Raw genomic sequence first — 23242 nt, forward strand, 5'->3', positions numbered from 1 at the left:
AACCCAGCGCTCAACCGCTGTGCCACCGGGGAGGCCCAAAGCCTGATACTTTTTACCTTACCCTACAATCCACCCCTTCAGGGTTTTCTGCCAGAACATCTACATATAGACAATTTTGTTTCTTAGCAAACATAAACAACGCAGCCATGGCGCACAAAAGTAAATAGTACACATCACACTATAACAACAAAATACAACAGAACACACGTTAGTCCAGGCGAGGTACCAACCTAGCGGCAAAAGACATTTATTGGCACCAGCAGATGATCCACCAAATCTGCTGTCGAAGGCACTGCAGCATGCAAGGCGGGAACTAGCTTATTTAACTCATGATAATCTACTGTCATGCGCCAAGAGCCATCGGCTTCTTCACCTGCCACACCGGTGAATTGTCGGGGCTGTGGGCAGTACGCACAATGCCCGCTTTCTCCAGTTCTGATATTGTGCCCATAATTTCCTTGTTCCCTCTGGACAACTGATATTGCTTGGTATGAGTCACTCGCCTAGGGACTGGCAGTTGTATGGTTGGATGCTTAGCGTGTCCTCTGACCACTGCCTTTACCACACGCACTCTAAGGCGAAACACTCCGGCTGTGGTCTCTAGCCATAAGCCACATAGTACATCCACCCCCAGGATGTACTCCGGGATGGGCGATACATATACTTTATACTCTTTCCGGGGTAATCGCCCAATACCCAGAGATAGTCTCACTGTTGTCACCTTGACACTCTGGCCTCCATAGCCATCAATACAACAAGTAGACCCATGATATCTTCCTGGATTTCCATAGAGCAGAGTACATTCTGCTCCTGTGTCTACCAGAGCTAAAACGCTTTGCACGTTAGTTGGGGACCAGTGGATGGCAAGCTCCACATGTGGCCTCCAGTCCCCGCCCGTCTACAGACAGAGTCCAGTAGGCATCTGACCAAGGGGAGTCGGCCAAACCCAGTCTGGAGGTTTGCATTTCGCCCAGGATTTCAGGGCATGAATGAGCGGCAGAAGGGGGGCCAGAGACAGAAGAGGGGCTGGGTTGAGAGAAGTTGACTGAGTGAGACTCGCCAGAGGGTTTGCGATAAAGAGCACGTGGAAGTCCTGTGAGCGGGCAGGAGTGAGAGTGGAGAGCGGGCCGGGAGACAGGGGAGCCTGAAGGTGGTGCGAGGAATGTGCTTGGACAGGTATTCCCAGAGTAAGTTTGAGGGGTTCCTGGGTGAGTAGAGCTGCCGCCGCCAGGGCTCTAAGGCGAGGTTGCCAGCCCCTGACGGTGGGATCCATCTGCTTGGAGAGATAAGCGACAGGACGCAGGGCTGGGCCCAGAGGCTGGGAAAGGCCGCCTGCCGCCATACCCCGACGTGCGTCTGTGCACAGGAGGAAAGGCTTTTCTGGGTCAGGAAGGCCAAGGACAGGTGCCCTAAGGAGGATATGTGTGAGTAAAAGGAAGGCCCTGCAGACCTCCCCGGGGGATTGGAGAAGTCCTTCGAGGGAGGCTTTTGCTGTGTCGTACAGTGGCTTGGCTAGAAAAGCAAAATTAGGGATCCAGTGACGGAAGAATCTGACCAAACCTAGGAAGGAAAGGATTTGTTCTGCCGATTCAGGGGAGGGAAGGTCCCGGATGGCCTGTTTGTGGTCCACCGTCAGCTGTTTGGAGGAAGGAGTTAGTGGAAGACCCAGATAGACGGCTGTGGGAACTGAAAGTTGGGCTTTGGACGGGGAGACACGGTATCCTTTTGAGCCCAGGAAGGTGAGGAGTTGTGCAGTGAGTTGCTGAGATTGTGGCAGAGAAGGTCTGCAGAGGAGGAGGCCAGCAACATATTAAAGGAGAGCCCAGAAAGGAGTTGGACTTACCTGCTACCTTGACTGTTACCCTGGGCTCCTTGAAGTTTATCGGGGTCGATGAATCCGGGCCTCTTCAGTCCTCAGCTGCCAAACCGAAGACCGCTGGTGGCAAGAGTTGCAGGGGCTGGAAGGACTGGTCCACCGCAGCCAGGCATGGAGGGACAGTCGCTTTTCCAGTGACCCTGGATGTTGCAGATGGGGCATGGTCCTGGCAGGTGTTGGGGCATTGTCTGGACCAGGGGCCTTCTCGACCACATTTGAAGCAGGATCCCAGTGGCGGTCGGTTGGGGGCCATGGGGCCCGTTGTCGTCCTCTGTCGGGCGGCAGGCACTGCGGTGGTTGGAGGAACATGGCCTGGCGGTCTCAAGGCCCTACCAGGGCCTGAGCTTGAAGCCCAGCCTTCTGGAGACTACGGAGTTACCCCTCTGCCCTGTCCTATTCCTTCCGGTTTTTAAAAACTGTCAAGGCCATATTCAGCAGATTCTGGATAGGGGTTTGAGGACAGTCCTCAGCCTTCTTTAAAAAAAAAAAAAAAAAAAAAGATTTATTTATTCATTTACACTAGAACCGGGGTCCAGGCCAGATACGTGGGAGGGTGAGAGGATTCACTAGATACAGAGTGGGGAACAGAACAGGCAGACTGACGAAATACACTGCTGAAGGGAGTAGCGGGCGAGGCAGGAGAGGTCTGCTGTGCCATGTGGGACCCTCGCTGGCCGGCCTGCATGGAACCAGCACTGCAGAGGCCTCGGAGAGACTCACAGCGCGGCACTTTGCCATCTGCGCCATCAGGGGAGTCCTCTCAAACTTCTTAAGCTTCTATTAATGTCAGGAGCTGACTGAGATATAAAATGGGTAGCCAGAAATGTTGAGCCTCCATTTGAGTCAGGGTCAAGCCTGGTATGGCGCTGGAATGCCTCCATCAGGCGACTAAGGAAGGCAGCAGGGTTTTCTGAGGCAGACTGGGTGATCTCCCTGAGCTTAGCAAAATTTACACTTTTGTGCACAGCCGCTTGGAGACCAGCTAGGAGACAGGTAATAAAATGGTCTTGGTGAACCCTGTCCCGGGGGCCCTGCCTGTGTCCGTCTGGTAGCCCCACCCCAGCTCTGGGCTGGGAACTGCTGCAGAGCCTGGGGCCATGGTTGTGTCAGTCACAGGGACCTGATCTGCATGGTCTTGGGCAAACATAAAAACATGCTCCCTTTTGTCAGAGGTCAGGGTGGAAGAGAGGATCACATGTAGTCATGACAAGTAAGGTCACAGGCTTGGGTAAGATAAGGAAACTCTTTGGTGTAGGTGGTGGGATTGTTAGTGAAAGAGCCAAGAAGCTTTTCAGTCTGGGAGTGACCAGACGGAGAGGAAGGACCATGGACCCTAACTCCTCCTTCAGTCCCTGCCACTTCCCTAAGGGGACCTAGAAGAGGACCACCCAGTGCGGGTGTGGTGGCTAGGAGGTGAAAAAAAGAGGGGAGGCCGGATTGGGGAGCTGCAGGAGGTGAAGACTGAGAATCTAGAGGATCAGAGAACGTTGAAGAGGGTCCAGAGAGGGGAGAGTGAGAGGAGTCTCAAGACTTGGAGAGTGTGGCAGGTTTTCAGGAGGGAGGGGCTGGACTGGGGCACGGGAGCACAAGAGAAAGCCAGCCTGGCCCGAAGGGATCTCTGACCATTTTCCATTGCGGTGACAGAACTCTTTAGGTCTGTAAGGATCGAGAAGTCAAAAGCGCCATGCTCGGCCCGTGGGAGCCATTGTCCAATTGGTATTGAGGCCACGCAGCGCTGCAGTAAAAGATGAGACGCTTAGGGCACATATCTGGCCTAAGCTCCAAGGGACCGAGGTTTGAGAGAAGGCATCTGCCGCGAGGGTGATAGATAAGCTACAGTCAGAAGTTGGCTCTCAGAGAGAATTTTATTCCTTTATTGGTCACACACACACTTAAGTTCATACAGGCAAGCCAACCCCAGGTTCCCAAAGTACCTCCGACTGAAGACAGCCACTGAGACTTGTCTTACCCGGGCCTTCCACCTAGGTGGATGTTCTCTGGCTGTGGAAGACTCTAGGCTCGAGGACCTGCAGTGCAGATGGTCACGCAGGGGGTTGAGCTGATAGGCCGCTTGTGCCGTTGTCAGGGAGCAGGCCGTCAGGGAGCCTTCGAAATTCATGCTGGGGGTGCAGCCCCCATCCCCCTATGTGAGTGTGCTGCTGGGGCAGGGCAGCCACCTTGGGAGCTTTGGAACCAGATCCACCACAGGGCAGAGGAGGTCTGACCCCTCCTCCTTATTGTGGCAACTGAGTCCCTTCAGGAAGGCTCAGGTTGTCTGATGGCTTTGGAAAGCCTGAGGGTCCAAGCCACACCCTCGGCCCGCAGCCACCTTGCAACCAGGCAGGCAACAGAGCGCCTTGCCCTCCGTGCCTGCTGTTGCTGTTCCCGCCAGCACAGGGCCAAGGCAGTCCTTGTGCCCCAGGTGAAGCACCGAAGCCTGCCTGCAGCCCATGGACCTGGGCCTGTTGTTCCATAGTGTCACTTCTCCTTTTTCAGCCAGGGGACCTCAGTGTCGGCTGACCTGGGCAAGTTGGCTTCTCTGAGTTCTACCCCAGCTGGTCAGTAAAACTTGCCCCACAGACCTGCCTGCCCCCGCACCCCTACACTGATGCTTGCTCTTCTGCTTTTCCACACCAGGAAGGGCCCAGCCTCACCTACACGACCTGTGGTCCCCCAGCCTGCTGAGGCTCCCCTCTTAGACTTATAAGCCTGTGGCCACTAGCATCTGGCCTCCTGCCCTCCCTGCCTCCCCAGGGTCCATATGGGGAACTACTGTGCTTTCTGCCTACCCCAGGGGGCCCCCGGTGCTCCCTCCAGCCATCCTCTCAGCTCTGCCCTCCCGGGGCAAACAGTGGTATTCCCCTGTCTTTCTCCATCAGAAATGGTGGTGTCACGTGGGGCCCGAGGCCGCCTACTCCTGACACTAAGGGTGACCCTGGGCCAGTGGGTTGAAAGACAGGGGAGCAGAGAGGAGGGAGCCGGAGGGGGCCGATCACATGTCTGGCACACGGGTGCACTGTCTCCTGTGTGTGAGAGGCCGGCGAGCATGCAGGGAGAGGCTCCAGCTCCTGCTCCTGCATCCCACCTCCCTGTCCCCCCTCTCCTCTCATCCAGAACCCCTGCCCACAGCCTCCCCTGCTTCGTCTTCCCTCCCCACCTCCCCCCCAGCGCTGCAGCCCAGGCTGCACCTGCCTTCCCAGCTCTCCCCCTTCTCTGCCCTCCCCCGTTTTCTCTCTGCTTCTCTCCAGCTGCCAGCTGATCGGGTCAGGCAAGTCCATCCCATCCTGAGAGCCCCAGGGCCCCCTTCAGCCTCTACCCAGACCCCTCCTCTTCCTGGGACACCTCTCTTCCCAGGCCTGCCTGGGTGACTGTTCTGTGACTTGGCCCCCAGCCCCCAAGCCTCCCCCTTCATCTGTGACTTTAGTCTGTTGTGGTGGTGAGCTGACACCCCAGGCATGACCTAGGTGACTCTTGTGCCCCCTCGGTGGTATTGCTCCTGCCCTGCTCTATGCATGTCTATAAATACACGGGCACACACACACGTGCACACACGCATCTCTGGTGCTGGGAACCGCCGGCTGTGCTGTCCTTCTGAGTCTTGTGGCCCAACTACAAGCAAACACTGTCACCCCAGCCGCCCCCGCCAACACGTGCCACCTCCGACGAGCCTCCCTGCCATTCCCGGCCTGTGCACAGTCAGCCCCCCCAGCCACCTTCCTGCCCCTTCCCCGAGCATGGGGGTGCTGTCCCGGCAGCTGTGTGCTTCTGGCCGCGACCAGTCCTGCTGTCTCTTGGCTGAGAATGAAACCCATTTCTGAACAATGGGGAGCAACGTGTTGTGTGCTGGCTGTGTTCTGTGGTGTTCAAGGGGAAGGGAAGGTTTAAGCATGGGGGCGCAGGGGTGCCTGGGAGGCCCCAGTTTTTCCCAGGCTGCTCAGGAAAGCACCTGAACTTAGCTGGTCTTCATCTGAACCCTGCTGTGGCCACCAGGGTTAGAGTGCCAGCCTGGAGGACTCATGGGGCCTGGGTGGGAGCCCCAGAAGAACAGGGTGAGAGGAGAAATGCCTAGGCTGGAAGCCAGTACTCTGGCCCTCCCGGGGCAGCACGCAGCCCACAGGCCCTACAGGTCAGAGAGCTGAGGGGGATTGGATGCCCTGACAGGCAGCGCCAATGCGCACCTTGCACCCTGAAGCCTGCCCTCTGCTGGCAGGACCCACACCCAGCGCAGCCCCTGAGCCCAGATCCCAGGGCCCGACCACGTGGTGAGTTCCGTTTATTCAGAAACAAAAGTGAAACACCAGGAACCACTCCCTGGCCTTGCCTCCTTCCTCTGTCCTGGGCGATCTATAAATAAGTTTCCTCGATGTCAAATGATTCATAGAAACCTCCTCTCCCAGGGGCCACCGCAGCCTCCGCTGTGATACAGGGGCCGTCTCAGCCCCATGTACACACGTCCCAGCACAGTATGGACACCGTCGGGCGCCCGCACGCCTTCCGCCTGGCCTCCACCAGCCACCCCGGCCCGGCTTCCGGCCAAGCCCAGTTTTCCACAGGGTTGGGGGAGTGTGTACCCCCAAATTGCCTGAGTAAGCCATGCATCCCCTCTATGGGGACTTTCTGTAAAAGAAGCAGTGAAGGCCACCTCTCTGCAAATCCGGGGTGGCCCCAAGATAATCAGGCACAGAGGCCCACGGGACTTTTGCAAAGACAGCAAGTGGAGGCCACCCCCTTGTGGACTGCGGTGGCCTCATACCTGTGGGACATTCGAGAGGAGCGACGGGGGAGGCCACCCCTTTGCGGATTGGGGTGGCCTCATGCCTGCAGGACTTTTGTGAGGAGGGGGATGGGGGAGTTCTCCCCTTTGTGGATTGGGGTGGCCTCATACTTTTGTGAGGGGGCAAGGGGGAGACCACCCCTTTGTGCACTGGGGTGGCTTCATGCCTGTGGATCTTTTGTGAGGGGCGGGATGGGAGAGGCCACTCCTCTGCAGATTGGGTGGCCTCATGCCCATGGGCCTTTTGTGAGGGGGGAAGGAGGAGGCCACCCCTTTGCACATTGGGGTGGCCTCATGCCCGGGGGACTTTTGTGAGGAGGACAGGGGAAGCCACCCCTTTGTGGATTGGGGTGGCCTCATGTCCGCAGGACTTGAGGGGTGATGGGGGAGGCCACCCCTTTGCAGATTGGGGTGGCCTCATGCCCGCGGACCTTTTGTGAGCGGGGACAGGGGAGGACACCCCTTTGAGGACTGTGGTGGCCTCATGCCCGCGGGACTTTTGTGAGTGGGACAGGGTAACCTCAAGCTGCAAGACATGTGTAGTGAGCAGAGCCCCCCCTTAACAGGTGGGTTCCCACAAAATAATCGGGCACACATGCCCATGGGGACTTTTGCTAGGTAGTAGGAGAGGCCTCCCCTTTGCAGATAGGGATCACCTCCAGAATAATTGGGTGCAACAAAAAGTAAAAATAAAAAAAATATAAAGAAAAATCAAAACAATTATTGGGTCCAACAAAAAATTAAAAAACAAAAACAAAACCAAAATTGGGTGCAAAGGCCCATGGGGAAATTTCAAAAGAGAGCAGGGGAGGCCACCCCTTTGTGGATCTGGGTGGTCTCAAATAAACCACTGCTATCTCTGTGGCTACACTCTAGACAGGTGTTGGTGCCCACCTGCCCCAGCTGGTATCTCTGTCTGGACTTAGCCCCCGTGCTGGGCTTTCAAAGTGCTGCCCCGCTCGACATGGTTGGGGTGAGGTGGGGGGCACGTGGCCCAAAATTGCCTAATATAACATAGGCCCTCTGCAAGAAGGCCTGGTAAGGATTCAATTGGTCATTCAAGGAGCCCCTATATTGTAGAACGGAGCCCCCTAAATAACTAGCTGGATATTTCTAGCTCCTTGCCTCTGGAAGTATGATTAGTCCATAGTTAAATTAAGACACAGCCCTAACCTCAGAGGCTAGGGTCTGCACCTATTTCACCCTATTAGATAGGGGAGTTGTTGGACCCCTTTTTTAAGCCGAGGGATGAAAGGACGACTGGGAAGGAGAGCCAAAGGATGGGGGGGAAAGCCTGGGGAACAGGGATGGGTTGGTGAGGGCCAGGTGGGGGCAGAGCCTCCGGCCCCATGCCGGTGGCCTAGACCACCATTATCTTCACCTCGTTGTCGTCAGCCTGGTAGAAGAAGGGAAGGCATGGGCTGTTTCCAATGGTGACGCCTTCCTGGGAGTTCTGCATTTCTTGAAGCAGCTGAACGACCTGCTGCGCAGAGGTGTTCTCGAGGGGAGTCAGGCCCAGCTGGGCCTCACCCTGGGTCGGCTGCACATCGTGGACAAGGCTCACCTTACTTGGTTCTTTAGAGAGAGTAAGGGCAGGAGCAGGGCACAGCGCAGGTTTTCTGATCCCATGCACACCGGGTAAAGGAGGAGTCAGAGTCCTCAGTGGTTTTGCAGGTTTTTTATTGGAGTTACACAGGCATATGGCAGGCAGGGGTGCTGGCTGGGGGGCTGGGAGGCTGGCAGGCCTCCCAGCCCCCAGCAAATCTTCACTTTATCTGGGCTCTCTGGTGATCTCGGCTTCTCTTCCGGCTTCAGCTTTGGCTTCTACTGCTGCTGCTGGCGTCCCCGTGACACCGCCCTTAAAAGCACAGTCTTAGCTCAGCTGAATCCCATCTACCTATGCCCACACCCTACTCCAGGTGCCCGCCATCAGGCATGCATTCAGGACAAGGATCCATCATCTATCCTGATGGCGGAAGGGCAGAAAAGCCTGATATTTTCTTTACCCTACAGAGAGACAGAGACAGGATGCTGTGTGCCTGGCGGAGTGTGCTCTTCCTGACCAGCCGCCCGTTAGGGGCTTTCCTCACCTTGGACGTTGGCGGTGCCAAGCTTCTTGGGGACTAGGCATGCGCTAGTGGGCTCAGCAGCAGGGTTCTGGGCAGGTGCTCAGGGCTTCGCCCGCCATTCGTTGCGTGCCTCCACCAGCCGCAAAACCAACTCTTGCAGCTCTAACAGCTTCACCTGGAAGCAGAGATGCTCAGAAGCCCGCCCTGCCCCCAGCCGCACCACCATGGAGCCAGAGCTCTGACTACCTTCATCTCCTCTTTGTCCTGGGCCAGCTGGCTATGGACTCCTCCTTCTCTTGGTGCTCCTCCCTCATCACTGCTCTCTGGTTCTGGTAGAGAGCGATGTATTCTCCTACGGGGAGGGCGCGCAGACAGCTCAGCTGCTGGGGTCTCCCCAGCCTCTGCATAGCACCCCAGCTGCAGGGCACAAGCCTCCCCGCTCAACAATGGTGTCAGTCTCTCCAGACATCTGGATACATCGATGCTCCAGCTCCTCCATCCAGTCCTGTAAGCCCACTTTCTCCTGCATGAACTCGGTAAAGCGGCCCTCGGCCAGACAGTGGGCTCAGGGGCTCAGCAGTGCCGGCCTGCCCAGCACCCAGCCCGCCCAGCCCTCCGGAAAACCACACTGTAGGGTAAGATAAAACTATCAGGCTTTTCTGCCCTCCCGCCTTTAGGATAGATGAGGGAACCCTGTGGTCTGAATGCAAGCCTGATGCAGGCACCTGGAGTAGGGTGTGGGCATATGTATATGGGATTCACCTGGGCTAAGACTGGGCTTTTAAGGGTGGCATTCACAGCAAAAGCAGAGAAACATAAGCAGAACCGAGAGAGCAGAGCAGCAGAGACCACCAGAGAACGCCAGAGAGCCCAGAAAGAGTGAAGACTTGCTGGGGGCTGGGAGGCCTGTCTGTCTCCTGACCCCCTAGCACCCCTACCTGCCATGTATCCAGTGAATCCCAATAAAAGCCTACAAAAGCCACTGAGGCTTCCAGGACTCTCTTCTCCTGGACCCAGTCTGCTGGATCAGAAAACCTGCCCCGTGTCCATTCCCTCCTCTCTTACAATTGGTGTAAGTCAGCAAGATGATCCATGTAGACCGGTATGGAGCCCTCCGAAGACCGGGAGGGACTGAGGAGCAGCAGACAGTGTTTGCCTGTGACAGCGCTGGACGTGTCATGGCGGGACAGGGGAAGGGCAAAGTCCGGGAGCTGCGGGATGAGACCTCGCCTGGAGGAGGAGATGCCCGAGAGGACCAGCCAACAATCCCCGCCTAGGCAGCAAGAATCATCGGGGGAGAAAGGACCATGATTCAGAGCTCCCCAGTGTGGACAAAGGGAAAAGCCGATGAACTTGGACTAATGGACTAACAATCCCGCCAGAAGGGGGAGGACCTTGGCAAGTTTGATATGTTTTGGGACCCTGAGGAAGGATGGGATTGTACACCCCCAGAGATGGGAGTCTGGGGGTGTCAGTGGGCCTTGGTGGCCAAAGGCAGCCGGTGTACTGCCCAGCAGCTAAGCAGAGGAGAAAAGCCAACTGAGAAGGCAAAAGCTGATGCTAAGTTCGGGAAGCCCTGAGCGGCTGTTACGCACTACGTAAGCTAAAGGCCAGTGAGTCTTTTAAAATCACCTGTGGGTGATGCCCTGCTCATAGTTGAGTGAGGGGGAGGAGCTGAGGAGCCCATCTTTGGGGGATGGGTAGGGAACGTGGCTTGTGGTGGAGCCCACAGCCAAAGAGGGGACCCAAGAGAGGCTGCATGTGGACTTGCATCCACGGATCCCCGACCCATGTGCTTGTGCAGTGGGTTGGCCTGAGTGCAGGGGCCTGCATGTTGGAGCGTTGGAGCGACCACAGATAGAAAACCCTGAGGGATGGGCGATTACCCCCAAAGAGTACAGAATCGCCAACCCAAGAGTGAGTGCATCCTGGGGGTGGATGCGGTGTGTGGCTTGTGGCCGAGACTGCAGCCGGAGGGGGCCGGGAGGCCTGATGGCTCCTGGCGTGTGACGGCTGATGGCTGAGTGGTTCCCTCCCTCGCATGAGCAGTGCCTTCGGCAGCGGAAGTGGTGGATCATCTACTGGTGCCAATAATTGTCTTTAGCCACTAGGTTGATGCCCTGCCTGGACTTATTTGTGTTCTGTTATATTTCATTGTGATATATTTCATTTGCTTTTGTGGGCCATGGCTGCAGTGTTCATATTCGTCAAGAGAAACGTGTGTATCAATTGTATAGACTGTCTGGCAGAAAACCCTGAGGGGGTGGATTGTAGGGTAAGGTAAAAGTATCAGGCTTTTCTGCTCTCCCGCCCATAGGATGGATGATGGAACCCTGCGGACCCAAATGCATGCCTGATGCGGGTACCTGGAGTAGGGGGTGGGCATAGGTAGATGGGATTCACCTGGGCTAAGATGGGCTTTTAAGGGCGGCATCACGGGGACGCCAGCAGAAGCAGAGAAGCAGAAGCAGAACCGAGAGAGCAGAGCAGCAGAGACCACCAGAGAACGCCAGAGAGCCCAGAAAGAGTGAAGACTTGCTGGGGGCTGGGAGGCCTGTCAGCCTCCTGGCCCCCTAGCACCCCTACCTGCCATGTATCTGGTAAATCCCAATAAAAGCCTGCAAAATTCACTGAGGCTTCCAGGACTCACTTCTCCTGTACCTGGTCTGCTGGATCAGAAAACCTGCCCTGTGGCCATTCCTTCCTGCCTTACACACACTCACCTGCAGTTTCTCCATGGCTCCCTGAACGGCCTGGTGGGTCTCCCCAGGCACACTTTCACCCCGGGGGCTGGGGCCTCCATCTTTTCAGGCTCCTGGTCCCATGGGGCTACCTGCTGAGCCAGGAGCCAGCAGAGCAGCTTTTGCTCCTTTAGCTCCCTGTGCAGCCGCGCCTGTTCTTCCTCAGCACTGGCCAAGGCCGAGTTACAAAATGCCACCTGTGGGCCAGAGGTGCAGGGTGCCCCTGTGGGCCCAGCAGGAGGTTGGGAGGCACACCTCTCAGGGCCTCCGTGGGCACACCTGAGATTCGAGGATAGCGTTGGTGTCTACCCACTAGCTCCCAGCAGAGGTGGGTGAAAGCTTAATCAAAGGGAGGGGAACCAAGAAGAAGGGTATGCTGGTGGGAGGGGGAAGGTGGGGCCCCAGGGCTGAGCTCACCATGGCCTCGCAGCTGTCTAGATCGTCCGGGATGCTTAGTTTTGTCAGGGGACCCTTGTCCTCCTCTTCCTCCTCCTCTTCACTGTTCAGTCCATTTACTGTTGGGGTGCAGCCAGAGGGGCTCAGAGAACCCCTGGGTTCTGAAGCAGCCCTGAAAGCCAGCAAGCTCTGCCCCCTCCTCTCTGTGCAACCCCGCGCCAGCAAGTCCCCAAAGGAGAAGGATCCAAGTTGTCCTAAGGGTGGCTTCCATCTCTTTGGAGTGCTCCTTTAGGGGTGTCGGAAACTGTTCACCAGACTGAGACTAGCACTGGGGACAACACGCCACCAGAGTGTTGATGCTGTGTTGCTGGGCACTGTCCCTTACAGTTCCCTCCCTCTGTATTTACTTAGTTCCAACAGGGAATCAGTTAGTTGGTGATTTTGTTCTGGTCATGAGGTGGCACCAGAGACCTGTCCTTGCTGACCTTTGCTTTTTCCAAGTGGTTCTCGGCTGGCCTTAGACTATTTGTAGGTCACCATGGAATCCTTGTCTTCCTCTGATGGCGCCCGGAGCCGCTCGATCACCTCTGTGGTGATTTCTTCACCGTTCTCCACAGTTCCCATTTGTGGGGTGCGGTGCCTGAAATAGTTCCTCTCTACTCAGTGTCCCACTTGATCTGTAGTAGGTTCTTGCAGTTTTTTTCCCTCCTTTCCGTTGGTCGGAGAGAGCCTACTCAGTGGGTGGGGGAGGGTAGCAGGGTTCTGACTCTTTCCCTTTTTTTAAAAAAAGAAATAATAAAACTTCTCTTTGGCCCCTTCCCCAAGCATGGGGGTGCTGTCCCGGCAGCTGTGTGCTTCTGGCCGCGACCAGTCCTGCTGTCTCTTGGCTGAGAATGGAACCCATTTCTGAACAATGGGGAGCAACGTGTTGTGTGCTGGTTGTGTTCTGTGGCGTTCAGGAGTAGGGGAAGGTTTAAGCATGGGGGCGCAGGGGTGCCTGGGATGCCCCAGTCCTTCCCGGGCTGCCCTGGAAGGCATCTGGATGTTAGCTGGTCTTCATCTGAACCCTGCTGTGGCCATCAGGGGTAGAGTGCCAACCTGGAGGACTCATGGGGCCTGGTGGGAGCCCCAGAGGAACAGGGTGAGAGGAGAAATGCCTAGGCTGGAAGCCAGTACTCTGGGGAGCTGGCACCCTGCTTTCCTCCCATAAAAGTAGACCAGGTTTCCCAGTCTTGGTCATCAGAGCAGGAGCTGGCCCTCCCGGGGTGGCACGCAGTGGGATGGCACCTGTAGGGCCTGAGAGCTGAGCGGGGTTGGATGCCCTGACAGGCAGCACCAATGCGCACCTCGCACCCCGAAGCCTGCCCTCTGCTGGCAGGACCCACACCCAGCGCAGCCCCTGAGCCCAGATCCCAGGGCCCCACCACGTGGTGAGTTCCGTTTATTCAGAAACAAAAGTGAAACACCAGGAACCACTCCCTGGCCTTGCCTCCTTCCTCTGTCCTGGGCGATCTATAAATAAGTTTCCTCGATGTCATCTGATTCATAGAAACCTCCTCTCCCAGGGGCCACCGTAGCCTCCGCTGTGATACAGGGGCCGTCTCAGCCCCATGTACACACGTCCCAGCACAGTATGTACACCGCGGGGCGCCCATGCATCTTCCGCCTGGCCTCCACCAGCCACCCCGGCCCAGCTTCTGGCCAAGCCCAATTTTCCACAGGGTTGGGGGAGTGTGTACCCCCAAATTGTCTGAGTAAGCCATGCATCCCCTCTATGGGGACTTTTTATTAAAGAAGCAGTGAAGGCCACCTCTGTGCAAATCCGGGGTGGCCTCCAAGATAATCAGGCACAGAGGCCCACGGGACTTTTGTAAAGACAGCAAGTGGAGGCCACCCCCTTGTGGACTGCGGTGGCTTCATACCTGCAGGACATTTGAGAGGAGGGAAGGGGAGGCCACCCTTTTGCGGGTCGGGGAGGCCTCATGCCTGCGGGACTTTTGGGAGGGGGCACGGGGGGAAGCCACCCCTTTGTGCATTGGGGTGGCCTCATGCCCACGGGTCTTTTGGGAGTGGGGACAGGGTAAGCCACCCCTTTGAGAATTGGGTTGTCCTCATGCCCGCGGGTCTTTTGTGAGGGGCGGGATGGGAGAGGCCACTCCTCTGTGGATTGGGGTGGCCTCATGCCCATGGGCCTTTTGTGAGGGGGGAAGGAGGAGGCCACCACTTTGCACATTGGGGTGGCCTCATGCCCGCGGGCCTTTTGTGAGTGGGGACAGGGGAGGACACCCCTTTGAGGATTGTGGTGCCCTCATGCCCGCAGGACTTTTGTGAGGGGGACAGGGTAACCTCAAGCCGCAAGACTTGTGTAGTGAGCAGAGCCCCCCCCTTAATAGGTGGGTGCCTACAAAATAATCGGGCACACATTCCCATGGGGACTTTTGCTAGGTAGTAGGAGAGGCCTCCCCTCTGCAGTTAGGGATCACCTCCAAAATAATTGGGTGCAACAAAAAGTAAAAAGAAAAAAATAAAGAAAAATCAAAACAATTACTGAGTCCAACAAAAAATTAAAAAAAAAAAATTGAATGCAAAGGCCCGTGGGGAAATTTCAAAAGGGAGCAGGGGAGGCCACCCCTTTGTGGATCTGGGTGGTCTCACTGCTATCTCTTGGCTACACTCTAGACAGGTGTAGGTGCCCACCTGCCCCAGCTGGTATCTCTGTCTGGACTTAGCCCCCATGCCGGGCCTTCAAAATGCTGCCCCATTCCACATGGTTGGGGTAGTGTGGGGCGGGGGCACGTGGCTCCAAATTGCCTGATACAACCTAGGCCCTCTGCAGGAAGGCCTGGTAAGGATTCAATTGGTCATCAAGGAGCCCCTACGTTGTAGAAGGGAGCCCCCTAAATAACTAGTTGGATGTTTCTAGCTCCTTGTCTCTGGAAGTATGATTAGCCCAGAGATTAAGACACAGCCCTGACCTAAGAGGCTAGGGTCTGCACCTGTTTCCCCCTATTAGATAGGGGAGTTGTTGTACCCCTTTTTTAAGCCGAGGCATATAAGGATGACTGGGAAGGAGAGCCAAAGGACAGGGGGGGAAAGCTTGGGGAATAGGGATGGGTTGGTGAGGGCCAGGTGGGGGCAGAGCCCCCGGCCCCATGCCGGTGGCCTAGACCACCATTATCTTCACCTTGTTGTCATCAGCCTGGTAGAAGAAGGGAATACACGGGCTGTTTCCAATGGTGATGACTTCCTGGGGGTTCTGCATTTCTTGAAGCAGCTGAATGATCTGCTGCACAGAGGTGTTCTCGAGGGGAGTCAGGCCCAGCTGGGCCTTGCCCTGGGTTGGCTACACGTCATGGACGAGGCTCACCTGACCCTGTGCTTTAGAGAGACAGAGACAGGATGCTGTGTGCCTGGCGCAGTGTGCTCCTTCTGCCTAGATGCCCGTGCGGGGCTTTCCTCACCTTGGCCGCTGACAGCGCCAAGCTTCTTGGGGGCTAGGCATGCGCTAGTGGGCTCAGCAGCAGGGTTCTGGGCAGGGGCTCAGAGCTTCACCCGCCATTCGTTGTGCACCTCCACCAGCCACAAAACCAGTTCTTGCAGCTCTAACAGCTTCACCTGGAAGCAGAGACGCTCAGAAGCCCGCCCTGACCCCAGCTGCACCACCACGGAGCCAGAGCTCTGACTACCTTCATCTCCTCTTTGCTCTGGGCCAGCTGGCTTATGGACTCCTCCTTCTCTCGGTGCTTCTTCCTCATCACTGCTTTCTGGGTCTGGTAGAGAGCGATGTATTGTCCTAGGGGGAGGGTGCGTAAACAGCTCAGCTGCTGGGGTCTCCCCAGCCTCTGCATAACACCCCAGCTGCGGGGCACAGGCCTCCCCACTCACCGATGGTGTCAGTCTCTCCAGACATCTAGATACATCGATGCTTCAGCTCCTCCATCCAGTCCTGTAAGCCCACTTTCTCCTGAATGAGCTTGGTAAAGTGACCCTGCAGCCAGACAGTGGGCTCAGGGGCTCAGCAGTGCCGGCCTGCCCAGCATCCGGCCCGCCCAGCCCTCCGGAGAACCACACTGTAGGGTAAGAAAAAACTATCAGGCTTTTCTGCCCTCCCGCCATTTGGATAGAAGACGGAACCCTGCGGTCTGAATGCATGCCTGATGCGGGCACCTGGAGTAGGGTGTGGGCATATGTAGATGGGATTCACCTGGGCTAAGATGGGCTTTTAAGGGTGGCGTCACAGGGACGCCAGCAGCAGCAGAGAAGCAGAAGCAGAACCAAGACAGCAGAGCAGCAGAGACCAACAGAGAACACCGGAGAGCCCAGAAAGAGTCAAGACTTGCTGGGGGCTGGGAGGCTTGTCAGCCTCCTGGCCCCCCAGCACCCTTACTTGCCATGTACCTGGTAAATCCCAATAAAAGCCTACAAAAGCCACTGAGGCTTCCAGGACTCTCTTCTCCTGGACCCGGTCTGCTGGATCAGAAAACCTGCCCCGTGTCCATTCCTTCCTGCCTTACAATTGGCGTAAGTCAGCAAGGTGCTCCAGGCAGACGGTATGGAGCCCTCCGAAGACCGGGAGGGACTGAGGAGCAGCAGACAGTGTTTGCCTGTGACAGCGCTGGACGTGTCATGGCGGGACAGGGGAAGGGCAAAGTCCGGGAGCTGCGGGATGAGACCTCGCCTGGAGGAGGAGATGCCCGAGAGGACCAGCCAACAATCCCCGCCTAGGCAGCAAGAATCATCGGGGGAGAAAGGACCATGATTCAGAGCTCCCCAGTGTGGACAAAGGGAAAAGCCGATGAACTTGAACTAATGGACTAACAATCCCGCCAGAAGGCGGAGTTCCTTGGCAAGTTTGATATGTTTTGGGGGCCCTGGGGGAGGATGGGATTGTACACCCCCGGGAGATGGGAATCTGGGGGTGGCCAGTGGGCCTTGGTGGCCAAAAGCAGCCAGTGTATTGCCCAGCATCCAGGCAGAGGAGAAAAAGCCAACTGAGAAGGCAAAAAGCTGGTGCTAAGTTCGGGAAGCCCTGAGTGGCTGTTAAGCACTGTGTAAGCTAAAGAGGGCCAGTGAGTCTCTTAAAATCACCTGTGGGTGTTGCCCTGTTCATAGTTGAGTGAGGGTGAGGAGCTGAGGAACCCGTCCTTGGGGGACGGGCAGGGAACGTGGCTTGTGGTGGAGCCCATAGCCAAAGAGGGGACCCAAGAGAGGCCGCATGTGGTGCTTGCATCCACGGATCCCTGACCCATGTGCTTGTGCAGTGGGCTGGCCTGAGTGCAGGGGCCTGCGTGTCGCATTGGTGGCTATGAAAGCCGAGTGTTGGAGTGACCGCAGACAGAAACCCTGAGGGTTGGGCGATTACCCCCAAAGAGTACAGAATTGCCAACCCAAGAGTGAGTGCATCCTGGGGGTGGATGCACTTGTGGCTTGTGGCCGAGACCCCAGCTGGAGGGGGCCGGGAGCCCTGAGGGCTCCTGGCCAGTGAGGGCAGATGCCTGAGTGGTTCCCTCTCTCGCATGAGCAGTGCCTTCGGCAGCTGAAGTGGTGGATCACGTACTGGTGCCAATAGTCTTTTGCCACTAGGTTGGTCCCCTGCCTGGGCTTATTTGTGTTCTGTTATATTTCATTTTGATATATTTCATTTGTTTTTGTGGGCCATGGCTGCAGTGTTCATATTCGCCAAGAGAAACGTGTGTATAACTCGTATAGACTGTCTGGCAGGTAAACGTATCAGGCTTTTCTGCCCTCCCTACATTAGGATGGGTGACGGAACCCTGTGGTCCCAAATGCATGCCTGATGTGGGTATAGGTAGATTGGATTCACCTGGGCTAAGACTGGGCTTTTATTTATTTATTTATTTAAAATGAACTTTGTGAAGTCAGTCTCTCTTTCTCTCTCTCTCTTTTTTTTTTTTAAAGATTTACCTATTTATTTATTCATATAAACACTGGGTACAGTCAGAAGCGCGGGAGGGTGAGAGAATTCACCAGAGCCAGAGCAGGGAGCAGAGTAGGCAGAAGGACCGAAGTACACTGTTGAGGGGAGCAGCGGGCGGCAGGAGAGGTCTGTGCGCCATGCAGGACCCTCCTCTGGTGGCCGGGGAGCAGCCGGGGATAGAACCAGCCCTGCGGAGGCTGCAGGCAGATTCGGAACCCAGTGCTCAACCGCTGCGCCACTGGTGAGGCCCAAGACTGGGCTTTTAAGGGCGGCGTCACGGGGATGCCAGCAGCAGCAGAGAAGCAGAAGCAGAACCAAGACAGCAGAGCAGCAGAGACCAACAGAGAACACCGGAGAGCCCAGAAAGAGTGAAGACTTGCTGGGGGCTGGGAGGCCTGTCTGCCTCCTGACCCACCCAGCACCCCTGCCTGCCATGTATCCGGTAAATCCCAATAAAAGCTTGCAAAAGTCACTGAGGCTTCCAGGACTCACTTCTCCTGTACCTGGTCTGCTGGATCAGAAAACCTGCCCTGTGGCCATTCCTTCCTGCCTTACACACACTCACCTGCAGTTTCTCCATGGCTCCCTGAAGGGTCTGGTGGGTCTCCCCAGGCACACTCTCCCCCCAGGTGGCGGGGGCTGGAGCCTCCATCTTCTCGGGATCCTGGTCCCATGGAGCTGTCTGCTGAGCCAGGAACTGGCAGAGCATCTTTTGCTCCTTGAGCTGCCCGCGTAGCCACGCCACTCTTCCTCAGCACTGGCCAAGGCCGCGTTACAAAATGTCATCTGTGGGCCAGAGGAACAGGGTGTCCCTGAGGGTCGGGCAGGGGCTGGGAGGCACACCTCTCAGGGCCTCTGTGGGCACACCTGAGATTCGAGGATGGTGTTGGTGTCTGCCCACTGGTCCCCAGCAGAGGTGGGGGAAGTTTAATCAAAGGGAGGGAAACCAAAGAGAAGGGTGGGAGGGGGAAGGTGGGGCAGGGAAGGGGCTCTGGGGCCGAGCTCACCATGGCCTCGCGGCTGTCTAGGTCGTCAGGGATGCTTAGCTTTGGCAGGGGACCCTTGTTCTCCTCTTCCTCCTCCTCCTCACTGCTCAGTCCATTTATTGTTGGGGGGCAGACAGAGGGCCTCAAAGAACACCTGGGTTCTGAAGCATCCCTGAAAGCCAGCAAGCTCTGCCCCCTCCTCTCTGTGCAACCCTGCACCAGCAAGTCCCCAAAGGAGAAGGATCCAAGTTGTCCTAAGGGTGGCTTCCACTCTTGCAAACCCCTCCTCTGCTGGAGTCCCACTCACTTCCTCCAGTCCAAGCCATGAGGTTCAGTGGGGCCGGCAGGAAAGAGTGAGAAGGGATGCTGCTCGCAGGTCTTCCTGCTCGGGCGGCCACAGGGTGTCTGGCACTCCAACTGCCCTACTTGTGTTTCCAGCAGCTCTTGGTGGGCCAACTCGACCTCCATCTTGCCCTGCTCTTCTTCGTGCTGCATCCAGTCGCCAAGCTGGGTGTTAAGCAGCACTGGCTTCTGCAGGACGTCCTTCTCGTTGGCCAGCTGCTGGTAGGTGGCCACAAGCTGCTGGTAGGCGGCCATGTACTGCTGAAGGTGAGTAAGGTACCGGTTCCGCTGCTGCTGCAGCTCCTGAGCCTCTTGATATTTCTCCTCCACCTGCAGGGAGGACGCGGGGTGGGTTGAGGGCAGGTGGCAGTTGGCCTCCAAATTGTCATTGGAACCCAGCTGCCTCTGCTAGACACTACCTCAGGGAGACCAGTAGTGACCATCACTACTGACCAGTGCTGCTCAGCACTCCTGGTGACAGGGGATTGGAACCCTACTTGTACTTCTGGTGGAAAGTACCTGGCTGAGTTAGACACCACTTGTGGCTACAGTAAGCTCCATTTCCCATTTGTAAAATAAACCCCAAGGTGGTTGTTTACAGAGGCTGAAGTCTCTTGCAATTGTGCACATGGTTGAGAACCACAGTGATGAGTCCCCTACCGGGCACTATCCTTCCATCGGCTCTAACCTGTAGGCCCCTATCGTATGGGGTCTGTATTGCTCCAGCCTTTGGTTTTGGCTTTGGGGCATTTTGGCAGCTCTCTTGTCTTAGAGCCTGGGCAGGTGGGTGCCACTGCGGCCTATCCTGGCATCCCATTCATGCCCTGTGACTACCCTTTTCAGTTGGGATCCCAGCTGATGTCAGAGACACAAAGTGTTAAAACGTTCTTTGTGAGTTGCTGGACAACACCAACAACAAACAGCTCTTTCAGACATGAGGCCCGGAGCCTTTGGTGCTCCTTTCCGGTGATGTCAGGCACAGGACTGGAGGCCCAGTCTCTGACAGAGGTCTTCATCCTCTCTTCCTCCCACAGAGGTTGGCTACTGGATGCTGCTTGTCTTCTTTCAGCTTCTGGCCCTCCTTTCTTCAGAGGCCTGGAACAGAGTCTTCCCCTTCTTTCTTTGGAGGTTGGAACAGAGCCCTAAGCTCCCTCTAACCCTGGCTTATATCACTCTTCAGGATGTCCCAACATCAAGTCTGGTTGGACTATTTTTCTTTTTTTGTGCAGAATAACTGGGGTATTGGCCAGAGGTGTAGAGTGAGCAGAACAGACAGACTGACTGAAACACACTGGGGAGGGGAGCAGCTGGCAAGGCAGGAGAGGTCTGCTGTGCCCTGTGGGGCAGATCCCAGCCAGGGATCAAACTCAGGCAGTAGTGATGATGGGTGCCGAGATTTAACCCCTAGGCCACCAGGGAGGCCCTGGACCATTTTCATCCTTGGCTGACTGGACCACTTAGCACCAATCAGCTCATAGCTTCCACCTGATTGGTCCTGCCATAACCCAGGAAGCATGCAGAAAAGGGCAGTTCTGAGCAGCAACTGTCTCAACGGACTTGTGGTGGAGCAACAGAGTGGAGACCACTGAGGCAACTCCCAGATCTGCACCCACAAATGGGGGGGGACAGGCACTGTGGGACTTTGCCACCTGCCCGGGCCCCTTCCTTCAACTGCAGCAGAACTGCTTTCTAGTGCTCTCTGAAGTGAAGGATGCTGAGGCTCAGCCCCGTTCAGTGAAGCGCAACCCTGGAGCCAAGTCTGGAACCAGGATGTCTCCACGTCTCCTCGTCTCTCCCCTAGTGGCTCAACCTCCAGCAGGGCAGGTGACCTGCAGTCCCGGGGAACCCACCACTCCATGTCAGACCCTGGGCACAGGTGGTCACGGACCTGGCAGGACTGCAGGGTCACCAGTGCCCCCAGCCCTAAGTTGGAGCTACTTATGTCCTGGCCTAAGGACCTCCCCCCCAGAGGCCTCCGAGCCCTTCCCAGCTGGCACAAGACTTACCAGCTCCTTTAGCTCTGTCAGCTTCTCCCGCAGCTGGCCGAGTTTCGTGGCCAGCTCGCTCTTGGTGTGCTGCTCCATTTGGAGCGAGCCGGTCACCTCCATGTTCTGATGGGACTGGACAGACGAAACAATGAGATGCCACCCAATGCAGTTGGAGACCCAGAGCTCGGTGTCCCCTTCCACATCAGGACGAGGTCATCTTCCAGCCCAGGGCACCCAGGCACCTTACCTTCTTTGCCAAGCGCTCTCTGGGCTCCGGATCCTGATCATCTCCTGCACCCACTGTCTGCCTGGGACTCCCATGTCCCCCACTCTCCACGGGGATGAACACTGCCCACCTCTACACATCAGTCTCAAAGGCCACCCCTCCAGGCTCCAGACCTTTCAGAGCCAACTGTTCCCTCAGTTGCCACATCCACCTTGCCGCCTAGCAAAGTGTCTGCTGCCAAGGGCCCATGGGAGATGGGTAAGTGTCCAGTTGATCTGCTTCCCCCCATCCCTTCAGTTTGAGTCTCCACAGAATTTCCTTCCCCAAGGCACCTGTGCCCCATCACCACAGTCCCCTGTGCACCTCCCTCCTTCCTCTGCTGATCTTCCTTCTCCTCTCCTGCAGTATGTCTCTGATTTATAATTGTTTGTTTTTGTTTTGTTGTCTTTTGTATTGCTATTATTTTTTTACACTGATGTCTTATTAGGCTCCCTATATTCCTGTTATAAGTAAAACCATCCTATATTTTCCTTTTTCCTTCTGTCTTATTTCACTGAGCGTAATTCCTTCTAGCTCCATCCACATTGCTGCAAATGGCATGAGTTTATCTTTTTTTGATTGCTGAATAATATTCCATTTTAATGGATATACCACATCTTCTTGATCCAGTCATCTGTTTTTGGGCATTTGGGTTGTTTCTGGTTTTACCCATTGTAAAGTAGTACTGCAATAAACATAGGCGTACAAGTGTTCTTTTGAATCAATGTTTTTGTTTCCTTTGGGTAGATTCCCTGGTAGTGGAATTTCCGGGTTGTATGGTAGCTCCATTTTTAGTAGACTGAGGAAACTCCAGACAGCTTTCCATAGTGGTTGGACCAGTTTGCACTCCCACCAGCAGGGTAGTTCCCTTTTTACCACATCCTCGCACAAGATGTTGTTGGTTGTTTTTTGATATGTGCCATTCTAACTGGTGTAAGGTGGTATGTCAGTGTGGATTTGATTTGCATTTCCTTGATTATAAGGGATGTTGAATGTTTTTTCATGTGCTGTTGGCCAATTTGCATTTCCTCTTTGCAGAAATGTCTTTTAAGTTCTTCTGTCTGTTTCTTGACCGGATTGTTAATTTTTTGTTTTTGTTGAGCCGTGTGAGTTCTTTGTATAAATTTGTGATCAGTCCCTTATCAGTTGAATGGAGTGCAAAGATGTTTTCCCAATCACTGGGGTGTCTCCCTATTTTGGTTAATGTCTCTTTGGCTGTACAGAAGCTTTTCAGTTTGATGTAATCCCAGGTGTTTATCTTTGTTTTCACTATCACTGCTTTGAGTGATGAGTCTTCAAAGATATTTCTGAGATGTATTTCTTGGCAGTGTTTTACCTATATTTTCTTCTATATATTTTATGATTTCAGATCTTATGTCCAGTTCTTTATCTATTTTGAGTTGATTTTTGTGCAGAGTGAGAGGTAGTGGTCTAGTTTCATTTTTTTATGTGGAGGTCCAGTTTTCCCAGCACCATTTATTGAACAAACTGTCCGTGTTCCATTGCATATTCTTTGCTCCTTTGTCAAAGATTAGTTGTTCGTGAAAGTGTGGCTTTATTTCTGGGCTCTCTATTCAGTTCCATTGTCTGTGTGTCTGTTTTGTGTTCCAATACCAATTTTTTTTAATTATCATGGCTTTGTAGTATAGGTTGAAGTTTGGAAGTGTGATGCCTCCTTTCTCCTTTGTTTTCATCAGTAGGCTTTGGGCTATTCGAGGTTTTTGTGGTTCCATATAAATTTCATCAGTATTTGTTCTATTTCTTGAAGAATGTCATTGAGATTTTTGTTGGAATAGCATGGAATCTTTATATTGCTTTTGGGAGGATGGCCATTTTAATAATGTTAATTCTTCCAATCCTGAGCAGA

The 23242-nt window shown here is 55.3% G+C and overlaps 1 pseudogene; it reads right to left on the minus strand.

The window, feature by feature from the left end:
- Nucleotides 1–15476: 15476 nt before the first annotated feature.
- LOC119251142 (golgin subfamily A member 2-like) lies at nucleotides 15477–21317 on the minus strand (annotated as a pseudogene).
- Between the last annotated feature and the right edge of the window lie 1925 nt (nucleotides 21318–23242).

Source organism: Talpa occidentalis, unplaced genomic scaffold, assembly GCF_014898055.3.
Source record: "Talpa occidentalis isolate TD23 unplaced genomic scaffold, MPIMG_talOcc4v2.1 talOcc4.2, whole genome shotgun sequence".
Classification (NCBI taxonomy): domain Eukaryota; kingdom Metazoa; phylum Chordata; class Mammalia; order Eulipotyphla; family Talpidae; genus Talpa; species Talpa occidentalis.